Source organism: Sminthopsis crassicaudata, chromosome 4 (assembly GCF_048593235.1).
Source record: "Sminthopsis crassicaudata isolate SCR6 chromosome 4, ASM4859323v1, whole genome shotgun sequence".
Classification (NCBI taxonomy): Eukaryota; Metazoa; Chordata; class Mammalia; order Dasyuromorphia; family Dasyuridae; genus Sminthopsis; species Sminthopsis crassicaudata.
In genome coordinates this window covers 210,695,675-210,713,339 of record NC_133620.1, presented here as the reverse complement: position 1 = coordinate 210,713,339, position 17,665 = coordinate 210,695,675, and the positions used below count along the sequence as shown (strand labels likewise).

Sequence of the window (17,665 nt, the reverse complement as noted above, 5' to 3'; positions counted from 1 at the left end):
GGGATGGAAGATAACATTAATGAGATTACTGCCTCATGGAGAAGGTGATGTTTGAGTTCACTTCTGCCCAAAACTGATTCCCAAGAGTCAGGGATGAAAAGGAAAAGCATTTTAGTCAAGGAGACAACCTTTACAAAAGACACATTGGACAGAGAAGAGGGGATGTTGTTTGTGGAGAACACCATTGGGTCAGTTTGGCTGTATTGTATAATAGGGATTTTATAAATATTATTTTTCTTATATGTGATTCACTGAAAAGATGACTGTAAAGCTTGCCTCTACTATCCAGGTTTCCCTAAGACCACATGCATTAAGTGAAAGATGTTTAATAGGAATTGGGGTGAGTTTCTCATTTGAAAACCTAATTTCATTAGAAATGGTATAACTTCACAAAGAAACAAAAGGAAAGAAAACATTCTTTCATTGAAAAAAATAAGTTAGCAAATGAACAAAACTCTCAAAAGTTTATCTCTTCTAACTAAAATGGAGAGCTCCCAGACATTATTTAAAAACAAAAAACTCATTTGAAGACCACCATATTTTTACTTCCCTAGGTTAGGAACAGTGGTTTGATGAAGTCAGTACCTTCCAATTACTGGCAAAAATCTCAATACTATCCCTTTCTAAACATTGCCCTAAGGCTTAATTAACCCTGATTAGAGATAAACAGGACCCTCATTCAGAGAAAAGAGACTAACTAGCTCATAGAGTCAGCAAATTGGAAGAGAATACCACACAAGACAGGTCTTTCATATTCACCAAGCTCTAAAATTCTATATGATAATGGTTACAAAGAAGAAAGGGGATAAGTGAAAGTGTTATGAAGAAAATAACTCCCTCTTCACTTCACACAGTGTTGTAAAGGAAATTTCAAACAGAGAATTAAAAAGGAAAACAATATAGTTTCATAACGTTATGTATTTTAAGCAAGAAAGGCCCTTAGAAGCCTTCAAGCATGACCTTATTTTACAGGTGAGAAATTGAGATTGCTCTGAAGAATGACTTATCCAAGGTCAAGGAGTTTCAGAAAATAGCAGAGGCAGGGATGAAACTCAGATCATCTTGAATACTTTACCTCAGAAAAAATAGTCTTTTTACAAAATAGATGCCTAGTCATAATAAATATTCAATATATGTTTACGGACTAGACTAAAACTCTTCAAGTATTATATATTTGTCTAGACTATTGCAATGTCCTTCTAATTGATTTTCCTCTTCTCTTTCAAATCCATCTACCACTCAATTGCCAAAATGTTTTTCTTTTCAAGTAGAGTTCTGACCAAATCACTCCTTCCATTTGCTTCCTCAATAAACTCCAATGTTTCATTATTTCCATGTTCAAATATAAAGCTTTTTGTTTGGCATTTAAAAGATGCTCATATCCTGGTCCTCTCACTTTCACAAATTCAAAGATCCCATCACACTAAGCTACTGGCTCTCCTTCACATATAGCATAAACATTCTGATCTCATTCCTACTTTTGCATTAGCTTACCTGAATCCTTTCCCATCTCACTTTATCCTTTTAATTACCCTGGCTTCCTTTAAGACTCCACTCAAATTTCACCTGAAGAGCCCTTTCTCCAAATTCCCAGATGCTAATTTCTTCCTCTCTCACATTGTCTGCCCCATCTACTCTTTCTAAAGTTATTTAAATGGCATCTTTCCCATTAGAATGTTTGCTTCTTCTTCTTTTTTTTTTAATACCTTTTTATTTACCAAAAAAAAAAAAAAAAAAAAAATGCATGGGTAATTTTTTCAACATTAACCCTTGCAAAATCTTCTGTCCCAAATTTTCCCTTCCTTTCCCCCACCCCCTCTCCTAGATGGCAGGTAGTCCAATACATATTAAATACATTAAAATATATGTTAAATGCAATATATGTATACATAGTTATACCATTATCTTGTGGCACAGGAAAAATCAGATCTAGAAAGAAAACAAAAATGCAAGCAAACAATAACAGAAAAAGTGAAAATGCTATGTAGTGGTCCACACTCAGTTCCCACAGTCCTCTCTCTAAGTATAGATGGCTCTCTTCATCACTGAACAAGTGGAACTGGTTTGAATCATCTCATTGTTGAAGAGAGCCATGTCCATTAGAATTGATCATCATCTAGTCTTGTCGTTGCCCTGTATAATGATCTTGGTTCTGCTCATGTCACTTAGCATCAATTCATGTAAATCTCTCCCGGCCTGGAGCCTCTAGACCTCCAATTATCCTGTTGGTCATTTCTTACAGAACAATAATATTCCATAACATTCATATACCATAATTTATTCAACCATTCTCCAATTGATGGATCCATTCAGTTTCCAGTTTCTAGCCACAAACATTTTTGCAGAATGTTAGCTTCTTGAGGATGGGGATTACTCATCTTTATGTCCCTGATGATAAACACTTAAAAAATAAATATCTGCTAATGCTCGACATTCAGGGCAACTATGAAAGAAGTTACTCAAAAACCTCATTTTCTATAAAATGCCAGTTTCTTCTTCTTTACTGACACCTACCATCCTAGCGCACAGAAGATAAAGACTTAAGTAGTTTGCTTGTTCCTAAATTTAAGATAAAGTTTGGTAAGAAGTAAAGTCAACATATCATAAATCCATATCTGAAATGTGGATTTTTCATGTGAATGAATAAGGAAGACATAGTTTATGACCTATTTTTACTCAGATTCTTACTACCTTAACATTAAGAATTGTTATAACAGCTCTTTTTATGGTACCAAAGAATTGGAAAATAAGTAGATGCCCTTCAATTGGGAAATGGCTCAATAATTGTGATATATGAAGATAACTGAAATATTATTGTTCTATAAAAATGGCAACTATGTGGTTTTTAAAAGACCTGGAAAGATTTACATGAATTGAGGCTGAGCAAAACAAGCAGAACCAGGAATAAATTATACACAATAACAGCAAGAATGTGCGATGATCAATTATGAAATACTTGGTTCTACTTAGTGGTTCCGTGATCCAAGGTCATCCCAATAGACTGACAGAAAATGCCATCTGCATCCAAACAAAGAACTATGGAGAATGAATGTAAATCAACATATGTTATGTTCACTTCTTTTTTCTGTTTTTTTTTTTTTTTTCTCTTTCATGGTTTTTCCCTTTTGCTCTGATTTTTCTCTCCCAACACGATTCATAAAGCAAAATGTATTTTAAAAACAAATAAACTAAGTGGAAAGAGAAAAAAAAAAAGGAATTGTTGGTACTGTCAACAGCAGAAACTGATTTCATTTTGTAAGTGGAAAAGACACTAAAGAAGAAGCATTAAAATTTGCTTTACTGATAAAAAAAAAAAAAAAAAAAAAAAAAAAAGAGTTGTGCTATGTGATTCTATAGCACTGTGCCTGGCACCTTCTTCATCTGTCAACTAAAGCTAACAGTAATTATGCCAGAAGCTTGCTATGAGAAACAAACAAAAAATCAATATATGTAAAACATTTTGCAAACCTTACAAGTCTATACAAATGCCAGATATTATTGTAATTTGAAAAATTAATTGTTTCTGATAACATTTTGTGAAATACCAGACTATCAACAAGGGGAAAAATTTCTTAAAAACTTTTATTTCCTAATAGTAACAAACTCATAATAGATAGGACAGGGATGAGGTCTGTGATTTCATTTGCATAAGGGTGAGGGAATGAGTTTGTCCCTTCTCTGAAATAGAAAATCAGTCTTACAGAGTTGTCTAGGGTTTAAGTGACTTGGCTTTGAAACTCTACTATGTTGTGTTAACTTTCAAGTTATGCTTCAGTGGATCCTAAAGCTTGTTTTGGAGAGAAGAAAGGGCTAGGAAATTTGAGAAGGGTTTTGGGATAAGAAGAGAAAGAAGATAAAATGTTCATATGAGGAATGGAGGTTTGAGAAGAGGACATGAAAGCAAGATGGGATTCTGATAGCATAAAACAAGTTAGTACTGCAATAATCTTCCTCCTTGCTGTTTCTCTTTTTTGCCATATTGAGACCTTAAGTGCTGAAGCAAAATAAAAGAAATTTAGGGTTTTCTCTGGCAGGGCTATTTTCCCCTGACTCTATTTATTGCTCTCCCCCCAAAAAAAAACAAAAACAAAAAAAAACTCATTGAACCTACCTGCCTCTGTAAGATCAGGTGAGAAAGTGAATCAAGTGGAAAGAAGGAATCAGAGAAAGGTTCAAGAAATTCTCAAAGGTGAAATTCATATTGCAATTCAACAGGTCATTAATAAGAGAATACATATTTTAAAATACATTGAAGTATAATACATAAATTGTAAACCATTTATATTTACCATGATATTTTCAGTATCAGTTACTGAAGTACCATTTATGTGATAACTCCCAGTTTTTGACAAGGGCATCACAATTTTCCTGATCACTTCAGTTTTGTTCTCTCTTTCATTCCATTTATCTAGTCCCAGAAACAGAATCTCAAGCCTAGAAACAATCTCATAGATCATGTAGTCCAAATCCACTCTGTCAAAATTCTCTCTATATAGTGCTCATCTAAAAGTTCAAATGATGTTAGGAGAAACTCACTATTTCCCAAGGAAACATAATGCACTACCCATTTAATTTTGGCATATTATTTTTATTAATTATTTCCTATTTATCATGTACATTGTTTGCTTTGTTTATATCTGCACATTGTATCCCCCATTAGACTGCGCTTGAGGACAGGGACCATCTTTTACCCCTTCTTATATCCCCAATATTTATCATAGTGCCTGGCATATAATAGGTGCTTAATGATTGAGATAATTTCATTGATCATAAAAATCATAAATTTAGAGCTATAAGAGGCCTTAAGAGCCCACTGATTTGAACCTTCTCATTTTACAGATGAGGTTTTTATTCAAGTACTAATAAACCCCTCCCCGCCCCCCTCCACATCACAAACAACATTGAATAAACCAGGGCCAGAGTCTTTCCAATGGCATCAGACAATTCAAATGAGCATTTTATGTGCCAGAACTAAATTGAGTGCTAGGGATTCAAAGATAGGCCAAAAAAAGGTCCCTGCTCTAGAAAAGCTCAAAATTTAAGAGACAACATGCAAACAAATTAAATAAGAGATCATCTCAGAGGAAAGGCATTAATAATAATCATTACAGTGGTTAACACCCGAATGGCATTTTAAGGTTTGCAAAGTCTTTTACAAATAATATCTCATTTTATCTTTACAACTACTCTGGGAAGAAAATGGTTAATATTTTGTTGTTCATCTTTTGTTATCAAAAGCTACTAATAACATCATGAGAATGATGTCTTGATTTTTGAGTTATCTCCATTTTGCAGGTCAGAAAAGAGAGGCAGGTAGAGGTTAAACAATTGGCCCATTTACACAGCTAGCTAGTAAGTGCTAAATTCAGATTTTTATTATTATAGGTCTACCACTATATTCACTAATATATCTAGCTACCTACTATTAGAAGGAAATTGGCAAAAGCTTCTTAAATAAGATTGATGTTTATCTTGTCAAAAATAGGAGATAAGCTTGTCAAAAAAAGACTAATTTAACATAACTAGTTCTTAATGAATCTATATTGGCTTCAAGTTACTTACTCTTTTTTTAAACATAGTTGAAAATTTTGCTTTTAATGTTTCCTAGAATTTTGACAGCAATCAATTTAAATTCATGAGACACTGGTCTGAAAAATCTAGGCTCATACTTGCAGTAAAGAATGGTTTCCTACTCTCTTTAAAGAGATGGACAAGGGACACAGAATAAGGCCTCTTTTCAAATGTGGCCAATAAATTAATTTGTTTTCTCTAACTCATTTTTAACTTCAAAACCAACATTCGGCCTTTTTTGAAAAGATGTCCTTCTTTCCCCAAACCCAATGAAATCTTCTTATTCCAGGTTTTTATCATCTTGTGTCTAAATTAATAGAATGTTCTCCTTACTATACTTTCTTCCTCCTGTAATACATCCTACATTCCACTGCCAGGTCAATCTTCCTTAAATTCCAGCTTTGCCATGTCACTCCTATATTCAAAATTTTCAAGTGGTCTCTCTGAGTACTGAGCTCTACTCCCACATGCCTTTTATAATTTGGCAGTGCACTTCCATGATAGCTTATTTCACACTGGACTCCAAAGCAGGCACTCTATTGTAGCCATCTGGTATGGCCTGTCATTGTTTTAGCAGCACAATGTACTACTACTTATGGTCTTTATTCCTCACATTAGACTTCTTACTTGGAATGCTTTCTCTTTCCTCTTTTGACACCATACCAATCATCTCAAATCTTTGGATGACCTGCTTATGCCCTTTAAAGTAATCATATTTATGTCAAATTAAACATATGCATATATATATATGTATGTATAAACGCATACATATAATACCATTTCTTGCTTGAACTTTTATCACTTTTTTTCTGAACTCCTATATATTTTAAAGTTAGTCTATAACTAGGTGATAAATTTTATACACCTACTTATATTGAAACAGGAAGCCAAAAAAATTCAAGTATTTACAATATACCAACACTATTTTTTTTGATAAGTAATTAGTAAATAGTAAGAAGTAAATAGATTTTAAGTTTCTTGAGTGGACAGGCATTTATAGTCTCCTTTTTTATCTTATTCTTAAGGATACCACATATAATGCTGAGAGGAATATTTGTTGTCCAGTTGTTTCAATTGTGTCTGATTCTTTGTAATAACATTTGGAATTTCTTGAAAAAGATATTGAAATGGTTTACCATTTCTTTCTCCAGCTCATTTTACAGATAAGGAAATTGAGGCAAACAGGGTTAAGTGACTTATCTAAGGTCACATAGTTAGCAAGTGTCTAAGGCTAAATTTGAACTCGGGGAAGATAAGTATTCCCGACTCCAGATCTGGCACTCTATCCAATGCACCACTTAGCTCCCCCAAGAAAGGACTAAAGTTTCTTTCAGTCTATATTCCTTGACTGACTCTAAGTGTTGAAGTGTTCTATTAGTCTTTTAAAAAATTATTAAAATCTTAATGATTAAATTTGCTCTTTAGTTTTAGTAAAATAAACAAACTAACACATATAATATATATTTTTAGTCATTCTCCTTAAAAGTCATCAAATTTTTCATTTTTTACCTTATAGGGTCATATTTCATATACTATTTTTTTGATCTTCATACCCGTAAAATTAGCATTATTAAACAAAGTTCTCACTTAAACTTCATTATCTTTCATGAATTTTTTGGTCCTAATTATATTATAGCATATTATTACAATAATTTAACATTCCTTCCATTGGAAATTTAGGTTTCAAATAATGTTATTGTAAAGTATAGCTATATTGCTAAAAAAGATCATCTAGGATTATTTATATTTTATCTAATCCAATTTTTGCATAGGAATAATCTTGATAAGATTTCCAAAGACTTCAATATGCTTAAAGTCTCATAGGTGGCAAGTAGAAGAACCTGAATTCAAATTCAAATTGTCAAATTTCTGACAAACCCAATGCTCTTAAATCTTTTAATAGACTATTTTTTTGTTGTGGTGGTTTTTCATAATATTTTCAAAGTATATGCTCAAAGATATGATTTGTTTTGGGTAATTTTCACTGCATATTGCCAGATAGTAGTAAATAAAATTCTACAAGTCTACAATTCTACCAGGAAGAAATGAATATCTAAGTTTATATCTGCTTCAGATCGCCAGCACTGACTTTTGTTGCTTTTAATAATTTTTGCTAATTTCATTAGTGGGAGATAGTACCTTGAAGTTTCTGAAATTTATATCTTTGATTAGTGAGAGTGAACATTTTATTCAAGTGTTATTAACAATATATTTTTGTTCTTTTTGAACTGGTCATTAAAAATTGGTTATTTATCCACTGTATTAAAGGAATTTTAAATAGTTCTTTATTATTCAAAATGTCAAGTTTTTATATTTGCCAAAAATCTTTCCTCCACATTTTTTTCTTTTTCTTTCACTTTTACTTTTTGTTGTTATGACTGTGATGATAATGAGAACAAATGTCAGTTGGACAAAAATGTTTTCATTTTAATGTATTCATCCAAATTTATCCTGTTCCTAATGATTTTATTTGCTAAGTAGGAAAAATGTTACTTCCCTTTCAACAACTAAGGCAAATATATTATTTGTTGAATAATTCTTATGGTTTTGTGCCTTAAATATAATGGGATCTATGCTGACAGTTTTATATTGAATATTAAAAACAAAAACAAAAACAAAATCAAACTTATCTATGACAAATCACAGATATTTGTCAATTACATTCCTATTTCCTATCATTTATTTCTTGCTTAGAAAAGTCTTCTATCACTTTGTGAATTACATAAAGAGTTCTACATTCTAATTTTGTATGTTTTATGTAAAATAACATTTAAAGAAGGTTTCAAATTGAAGGGCAAAAAAAAAGTTATTAAACAAGAAAAATTCATGTAATTAATTTCATCATTTACATGTTATAAAGGAAAAATTGGTAAAACAGTCTCAAAAGAACCATTTTCTACTTTACATTGCCATTTGAAAAGAAAAATACTTTGAAAAAAGTAAATCATTTAAGAAAGGATTTAGAACTAAAAAAGACTTTAAGAATTCATTTAATCTAATTCTCTCACTTCTGAGAAAAGGATATCAAGATTAAATACTTGGTGGTAGTGGGATCTTTCCAAAATAGTATTTTATTTTGCCCATATCTGTAAATTGAATTCATCTCTAACATTATCTGTTCTTTTCTACAAAAATGTATCTAAATATAATAAAAGACTCATAACTTAGGTGACCATAAAAAAAAAAAAAAGAATGGTAACATTGATCTGAATGGTTTCCCTTTTTTTTTTTTTTTAGTCATTTTTGACTTTAATATTTAAAACTTGAAAGATCTAAATACCCTCTAGTTGCAAAATGGACACAAGTAAGGGAAGACAGAAAATGAAAATTTAAGTACAAGACTTAAAGTTCTGTATGAAATCTCCTCTCATTTTAATAAATTATTAGACAAAACTTATAAGAAGCTAACAATGAGTTTTCTAAAAAAAATTCTGTATATCCCAAGGAATGAATGAAAAAACAATTTCTATTTCACTTTTATTAAACATATTCAATATTTTCTAGGTCTAATTCTAAACTACTGAATTTAGTTCAGTTATAAAATTTCTCCATTTCCAGGGATATTACCTAAAGATCAATGAAGGGTAGCAAGCAAAGAGAAGAAAAAAACCTAACTAATTGGGTGTGAGTGAAGGCAATAAGAGGAACAAAATATTAAGCCCTTGTACAAAGAATTCCCACCTTGGAGGTCACTTGGTCTTGTCCTCTCTGCAAAACAAACATTTATTCTCTGCTTACAGCCTTCCCAAGGTATCTCATTTCATTTTCTGTGAGTTCTAATTATTAAGAAATTCTTCCTTATGTTAACTGCAAATTTGTTTCTCTGTAGTTTCCAACTACTGAGCACTGCCAATAAATCTAATCCCTCTTCTAAATCAACCCTTCAAATATTTAAAGACAAATCATTCTTTCTTCCCTGTGAGACTTTTCTTTACTAACCTAAAAATCCTTCAAATGCTCTGATTTCCTCTTCCATGTATAAGTGCCAGAATACTGAGGGTTGATGTTCTCTTAAATACTGGAATTATGATTATGATTCTTTTCAAAGTTGCCAACTATTAATGTAATTAATGCACCATTGGTACTTAAAAACTGTAAGCCAAAACTGCTAACTGCAAATCAGGTAAAATGGAAATAGTTATCCATTTAATAGTTAAAGAAATTCAAGCTTCAATCCTAGGAAGATTTTAGGACAGCATCAGTGAGACAACTACCATAGTCTGCCTTAGTGAATCTCCTATGAAAGGGAACATTAGTATGGATGGATCCATAGTTCGACCCTGTTCACAGCATTATCTGTGTCCTTATGGACATCAGACATTTTTACACTCTAGGGTCAATAGAAAAGGATAGATGAGAAAATAAAAATGTGAAGGAATTTATCAATAACCAAGTTTAAAAAAATGTTTTTGAAGCACCAGAATCTAATGAGATAATCCCTGAAATTTCACAAACATCTGACAGATGAAAGAATTGAAGCAGCTGGGTGGAATGGCAGCTGAATGTGACAGATGGACCAAGTAGAGTGCAAAGATAAGAGTTCCTAGCTGCAGACAGCTGGAGGAGGTCTAGTGACATTCACAAATGACTGAGGTTATATATGGTAGCTAGACAGTTAACATCAGTATTGTCAGGCACTGGATAAACCATGTTGGAGATGCTGAGAAGAAAGAAGCTAAGGTCCTGGATATGGCTTTCAAGTATTTTCCATTGAATTATTATCATTTGATACAGGGAAAAAAGGGAAAAAAGAAAAAAGGAAGGAAGGAAGGAAGGAGGGAAGGAAGGAAAGAAGGAAGGAGGTATAAGCATTTATTAAGAGTTTATCATGTGCAAAGCACTCTGCTAAGTGCCGAATATAGAAATTTTTAAAAGTCATTTCCTGTTTACATGGAGATCACATTGTAATGCCAGGGATACCATGTAAAAATAGATGATTTTATTAGTAAATTGGATGGGAAAGCCCATGGTCCTTAGAGTACAGTAATAATGCCAATAGGTAATGTATCTCCTTATGTCATTTCCCCTGATAAAAATCACACACATATATGATAATGAATAATTTTATGTGACAGTGCCAAGGATTTGGGGGAAAAAAACTTTCTTTTCTTACTTTTCAATGTCTATGGCTATAGTACAAGTAGAAGCAGTTACCTAGGAGTTATCTCCACAGATATATCTTCCTAGAATAATAACTATGAGTGCTGAGCTAGAAGCAGTCATACAAGGATTAATACTGTTCCTAGAGCTCTTGAACTTAAACTTACCTTCTAGTCAGCAGCAGTTGAGGGTGGTGAAGAAAGTGGCTGTTTCTCACTATTCCCCTCAATAATGGCTGTACAACCTGGGCTACAACCAGTACTCAGAAGAGGGTGGTGGAAGAAGCACTGATGTTCACAAGGCTCTTGGGTTCAGGTTCCTAGGCTATTTCCATTATTATTGGATGGGAGGTGAGAGTTGGGGTGGTGGTTTTGACTTGCCTGGCACATGTCCTTCAGGGTGTCTTGCTGTTTCACCTAACCTGGCTTGACTACATTATACATAGCCCTAAAAAGGCTTTATTTACCCAGAATATAAACTTAATAAATATCTAGTGAATGAACAAACTCTATAAAATTGCTAATGTGCTTCTTTCTGTGAGATCTATATATATTTTTGACTAGGAGTTTTTACATCCTTCATTTAAAAAAAATCCTTCGTTACATAAAGAGCAAAAATTAAAAAGAAATTCCAGTCAAGCCTTTATATATCAGGCCTGTTCAACAAAATTGCCAGTTCTCTCTAGACTCTGCTACAAGAACAATACACCCTCTATATGCAAAAGATTCAATTAAACTACAGGAAGACAATCAGCAAGTTTTGGAATATTTTGAGAAATGGATTTTCTTCTGCCAACCAATAATGCATCAAGTTATACTTAAGTAAATAGTAAAGAGATCTAAGAATATTCTAGGGCGATGTCCTTCAGTCATTATTCAAACCTTCCATTTAGGGGAAATTATTCAAATACTACTTATGAAAAAGTCATACTTAGCCAAATTACTTTACAACTAGAGATAGCTGTAATCATTCTGTTTCAATCATTTTGATCCTCCTTTGGGGATTCTGTATATTAACTTATCAGTAAATATTACACACTTTTATGGAAACTGCACAATATGTTATTTTTCTAATTTCTGTCTTACTTGGTCTCAATACAAACTCTCTAGACTTTCTAGTGTTTCATTGGGTAAAAGGAAATCTTTTATGTAATAAGGATATCACAGCTTAACCTTCCCTTCCCTCAGGGCATAAAAAAAGAAATGCTCCAATTTCTTTATGCATCTGTGACGTCATCACTGTAGATATGACCTCCAATTATATGAATTACATCCCATCATGCTTGTTAATTCTCCATGTCTAGCCACAGATCACATGAACTATTTTCCTCTTGTTCTAAAGACATTGAAAACACACTAATATAGTTTGACTATTTATAATCCTCGCTCTCACTATCTGATCAGCTTGTCTTTTTTTTTCCTTTTGTTAGATATCTTTGAGGACATCCTTTATAGCAATTCTCCTCTGTAATTCCTGCTTTTAATAAATGGCAGCCTCTTTACATCCACTATATACCTCTTCCCGGCCTTTTAGTTGGTCCTTAACTGCAATTCTTCAGAGAGTCGAGTATCTTATGATTTGCAGCCACATATCATCACTACAAGAACTTTATTTAAATATATACCTTTGTTCCAAGAGGAAGCTGGCTTCAACAAAGGATCAGTCTGTTTCCAGGTAATCAAGCCACTACTCCTCCCTCACTTCTTAGTCTAGTTTGCCCATCTGTGGTATATGTCATTATCTGTATGTATTGATGGATGAGTCTCAATGGTTTTTCTATCCAACTATATCACAGTCTAGATAAGCATTCTTCAATCATTTGTTTCTTTTCCAGAGAAATAGTCACATGGACCTCTTGAGGTCTAATATGGAGGAAGGCTAAGATTAAGGAAGGTCTGTAGCAGTCTTAGTTCAAAATTGGTCAGTATTTCAAAGATGTGCTTTCTCATAAAATATATCCTATTGTGATATAACTTCAAGCATACAGATGTAAGGGAGCATTCTGTGACTCAAAAAGGTCATTTGCCCATATCTATACACCTAGTGAAGGTCAGGTAGAAGCTACCTTCAAGTCTCACATTCTATTAAGACATGCTATTTCAAATCAGAATACATTCTTAAAATTGTTAAGATAGAAATCCTAAATGACAGAACATGAAATCTTTTTTGAAAGAAATTTAAAATGCTACATTATAGAAAAAATCACTTACCTTGGAATCACAAAATCAGGTTCAATTCTAACTCCACCTCTTATATTTCTATAACTTTACAAAGTTAACTTCTCATCTTGTTCCATAGTAAAATATCAGGGTAACAATTCTTGCATTAACTATTTCATGGGACTGTCATAAGGAACAAATTAAATAAGCATTTTGTTACCCTAGATTATTATTTGTTATTAAAAGGCCTTGGAAATCTAAGTTAGCCTATTTATTTCATTGATAAGGATACTGTACCACAACAAGTTAAAACAACTTGTCCAAGATCAGAAAAGGAAAAAGGATCAGAGCCTTATATCAAGGTCTTCTGATTCCAAGATAAGTAGTCTTTTCTCTGTACTGCAATCCTCTAAGCTATTGTTTCAATTCAACAGAATTTTACTGGAAACATAGACTGATACTAAGTCAATTATTCAATGTTAGTCACATCACTTGGAAGATTTTGCTATGCTGATGTTGATACTACAATTATTAATAAGTTCACTAAATTCAAATGTATTAGTATCACTGTTATTATTTCATCATTATTATATAATTTATTATCTCATATATTATAATAGTACCTGGGCAACCCTAATGAATCTAGTTAAGGGTTATTAAACTGTTTGGTGCCATGGACTCCTAAAATCATCTGATGAAATCTATGCTTCCCTTCTCAGAACAATGCATTTTTGAATGCATAAAACATATAGAATTAAAAGGGATACCAAACATTGAAGAAAGTAAAGAAATAATTGTTTTTTTTGGTTCCCTCTTCATCAAAGTTCACATATTCCCCTAACAAACTATTTTTATCCCAAGTGAAAAACCCCTAACCTAGATGAACCCAGAGTTGCAAAAGGCCAGAACTTAAAAAGCTCCAAAGATTTGCAATGAAGAGATGCTTGCCTAGCTAAAACACAGTAAGAGGGATGCTTTTTTCTTCAATCCCTTTAGCTATTCTCCAAGAAAACCGCCTATAGGAGGCAGCAACGACTGGCAGTGGTAGTAGAAGCAGCAGCAGCATCTCTAGGATGCACAGTAGTTAGCAGCTAGCTTCATTCTTCTGTCATTATATAAGCAAGATGACATTGTTCTCTAATCCAGCCAAAGCTGATAAGTACCATCAACCTGTCACTTCCTACATTTCAAATTCGAACATCCCAGCATCAAAGAGTTTTTACATTTCGATTTCTTTTGCTGGCAGCCGTCGGTAGCCTCTCATTCTCCCACGGTGTTCTAATGCAGCATTTGCACACCGGGGTGACTCCCAGACTGAATAGCAGGTCAGCCCCTGCTCACTGAGCTCATCTGTGGCCCATGTGCTAGGCAATTTAGATCCAATCAGCCCTTATTTAGCTCAAGAGTAATGAGCAGCATAGTGACACAGACTTAAGCCTGACCCTCAGGACACTGCTCATCAAGCAGTAAAACTGTGACAAAATCATTCATCTTCCACCCGCTGGCAAGAAATAATACTCGCACTCACTGTATTACTTTTCAAGATATAAAAAAAAAAAAAGTCCTGAATTTTCATGATGTGAGACATTAATTTGCAGAAAGCTGAATTCCCTTAAACCCCCCTGTTGCTATGAGCTCACCAGGGGGAAATAGGCCTTAGGAGACTGAAATGGAATAAAGAAAATTGCTCCAGCTTTCTTTTCATTTTAAATAAGCCTTAAATCTGACAAGAGATATCCTAAAGAGAGGAGGGAAAAAAAAAAAAATATATATATATACTATATATATGTACATATATATATATATATATATCTTGTAAGGTAAAGAAGAAACAATTGAAATTAAGAGTTTCAAATGCTAGTTTCATTTTGTATATGTTCCCAATTTTATTCAAATAAATAAATAAGAGCAGAATGAAAGCAATTACTGAATCTTCTCCACTAGGCAGAAGGAGGAAGGTGAGAAAAAGTTCCTTTTGGGAAATATGGCTCCAAAAGTAAATTGCTTCAGTGAAATAAAAATGTGCACTAATGGTCTTCAAAAAACATATTTAAAAAAATAACTTCAGATTCATAATCAATAGATGCTCAATTCACATGGAAGATAAATTTATTCCCTGCTCCCTTATAATCTTATAGCATAATACATGGAAATATAAAATGAGCAAGATAAAATAATCTAAACTAATTTTTAAAATAAATGCCATTTATATCACCAATGCAATCGTGCATATATTGTTATTTTATTAGCATTATTTAAAAACTATATCCCATTTTTTGTCTTTCTCTCCTATTTATTAAGCATGTAGTAGCGTATTAATAGACGTTCAAGTACACTAAAGGAAACCATTCCTTAAAATCCTGGTTTACAAAATAAAGAGATCATTCTTTGCTTTACAGAATAATTTATCACAAAGTTCCTTTTAAAGAAGTCAGCTCTCTTCATAATCTTAAAATATATGGCTCCCCAGAATGGAATTTACAAAACGAACTCTGTTTAAATTCATCAGGCTGATGTGATATGAATCTAGTTATTTGACAAAATGATACTACAATCAACATTTTCAATAATGCCTATGAAACGATTAAAGGGAAAACAAAAATATTCCTTTTACTGTCATATACAATATATAGGAAGAATAGCAATTTGAATTATCACTCTATAGGTTCACTTTTACAGATTTACTCTATGTGAAAACAAGTTCAAAAAGGCAAACTAAAAAAACCCACTAATGAAAAATATCATAATTATTTATACTTTTATTCAGTTATTTGAAATTAAAATTCAAAAACTGAATTGATTTTTGTAACAATCCAAATTTCTACCAAATATTGTCCCAGAGTAAATTCACAGTTACATAAAATTAGCAAAAGAAAATTCTAGGCTTTGTAAAATTTTAAGAAATAAAGACTATGCTGTAGTGAAAGCAGCACAGAATTTGGAATCTAAAATTATAGGCTGTCGCTTATTTACCTATATGCCTCTGGGCAAATCATATAACCTTTAAGCTTCAGTTTTCTTACTATAATTCTATTAACACACATTACACATTTGCTAATTGCAAGATTGGTAAAACAAAAGGCAATAAAAGTCTGTACCTTCAAGGAGCTTACATTCAACTAGGAGGATACAAAATGTACAAAAATGTAAATAAAAGATAATTTCAAAGCATTAAGAATTGGAGATCAGGGAAGGCTTTATAGATAAGAAGGTGGCAACTGAGATGAATCTCTTAAATAAGTTAAGGTTCTAAAGGAAGAAGATGAAGAGGGTATTTCACAGGCACAAAGGCAAAAAAAAAAAAATGAGAAGTTTAGACTAGTTGATCTCTCATGTTCTTTCCAAATTTAGATTATCTGAAGTCAATGAAATATTAATATAATGTATTATTATACTTCCATATGTACATTCCAAAACTAGGACTACAAATGACAAGCTCTGGAGGCCAATATTTTCTGAGTTGTAGTCACAAGCTTAAAATCGTTAATAATTAACTAAATTAAAATCAAGCAGAAATTTTAGGTATTTGAAATGTAACGAGTCACTAATTAATTTCTTAATCTAGAAAAATAATAACAATGAAGAATAAATAAAAATAAATAAAATTTAGAATTTACTTTATACTTTAAAAAATACAAGCTATATATATATATATATACATATATAAAATATATTTATGTTTTTATATTCAACCTTCTTGTTTAACTCTTCTGTTTGTTGATGTTTTGAGTAACAAAAAAAAAAAAGAAGAAAAAATTTTAAAAGACTATGAAAGAAAATAAAATTAAAGTCAAAGGTAAATTTTCTATATATTACTAAGAAAACAGGAAGAGATGGAAAAAGAATTTCCACTGAAAATTTAAAAATGTGTAAATATCTTAATGCTAATCAACTTTGTATGTGTAAACACATATACATAAAAACATATAAAACTATGAAACAGTTTTGAAAGAAATACAGAAAGCTCTAGATAACTGCAAAGTATGCATAGTTCAAAAAGAAGAAGGCAACACTATAAGATCTTAAATATATCACTTATCAGTTAACATCAAAATTATTTTTAATTTATTTTTTTTTAAGTTCAATTAATGATGCTGAGTGAAATAAGCAGAACTAGGAGATCATTATACACTTCAACAATGATACTGTATGAGGATGTATTCTGATGGAAGTGGATATCTTCAACAAAGAGAAGATCTAATTCAGTTCCAATTGATCAATGATGGACAGAATCAGCTACACCCAGAAAAGGAACACTGGGAAATGAGCGTAAACTGTTAGCATTTTTTGGTTTTCTCCCCAGATTATTTTTGCCTTCCGAATCCAATTCTTCCTTTGCAACAACAACAAAATTTGGTTCTGCACATATATATTGTACCTAGGATATACTATAATATATTTAATATGTATGGGAATGCCTGACATCTAGGGGAAGGAGTGGAGAGAAGGAGGGGAAAAATTCAAAAAAATTACCTATGCATATGTATTATCAAAAAATGTTATAATTATAAAATTAATTTAAAAAAATAAATAAAAGTTCAGTTAAAAGAATTACAAAAGTAATAAAATATAGTAGTCCAGTGTTCAATAAACACAAATACACAATAAGGAAAGGAATCTTAATACTTCCCAATTTGACTGTAGCTACTGAAAAAATTGGAAAGTTTTACAGAAAATAGGTTTGGTTTTGACCAATATTTTATGTATCACATACCACAATAAGCTCCAAATGGGTAAACAATATATGAGTTTTTTTAAATCATAAAAAAAAAAATTAGACAATGGAAAAAGTTACTTTTGAACAATGATTAGGGAGATTTCTTAAGCAGAAATTG

The 17,665-nt window shown here is 32.0% G+C and overlaps 1 protein-coding gene across 2 annotated transcripts in view; it reads right to left on the bottom strand.

The window, feature by feature from the left end:
- MMS22L (MMS22 like, DNA repair protein) overlaps positions 1-17,665 on the bottom strand; it is a 156,586-nt gene that overhangs the window by 70,679 nt on the left and 68,242 nt on the right. The gene's annotated exons all lie outside the window — the stretch shown is intronic.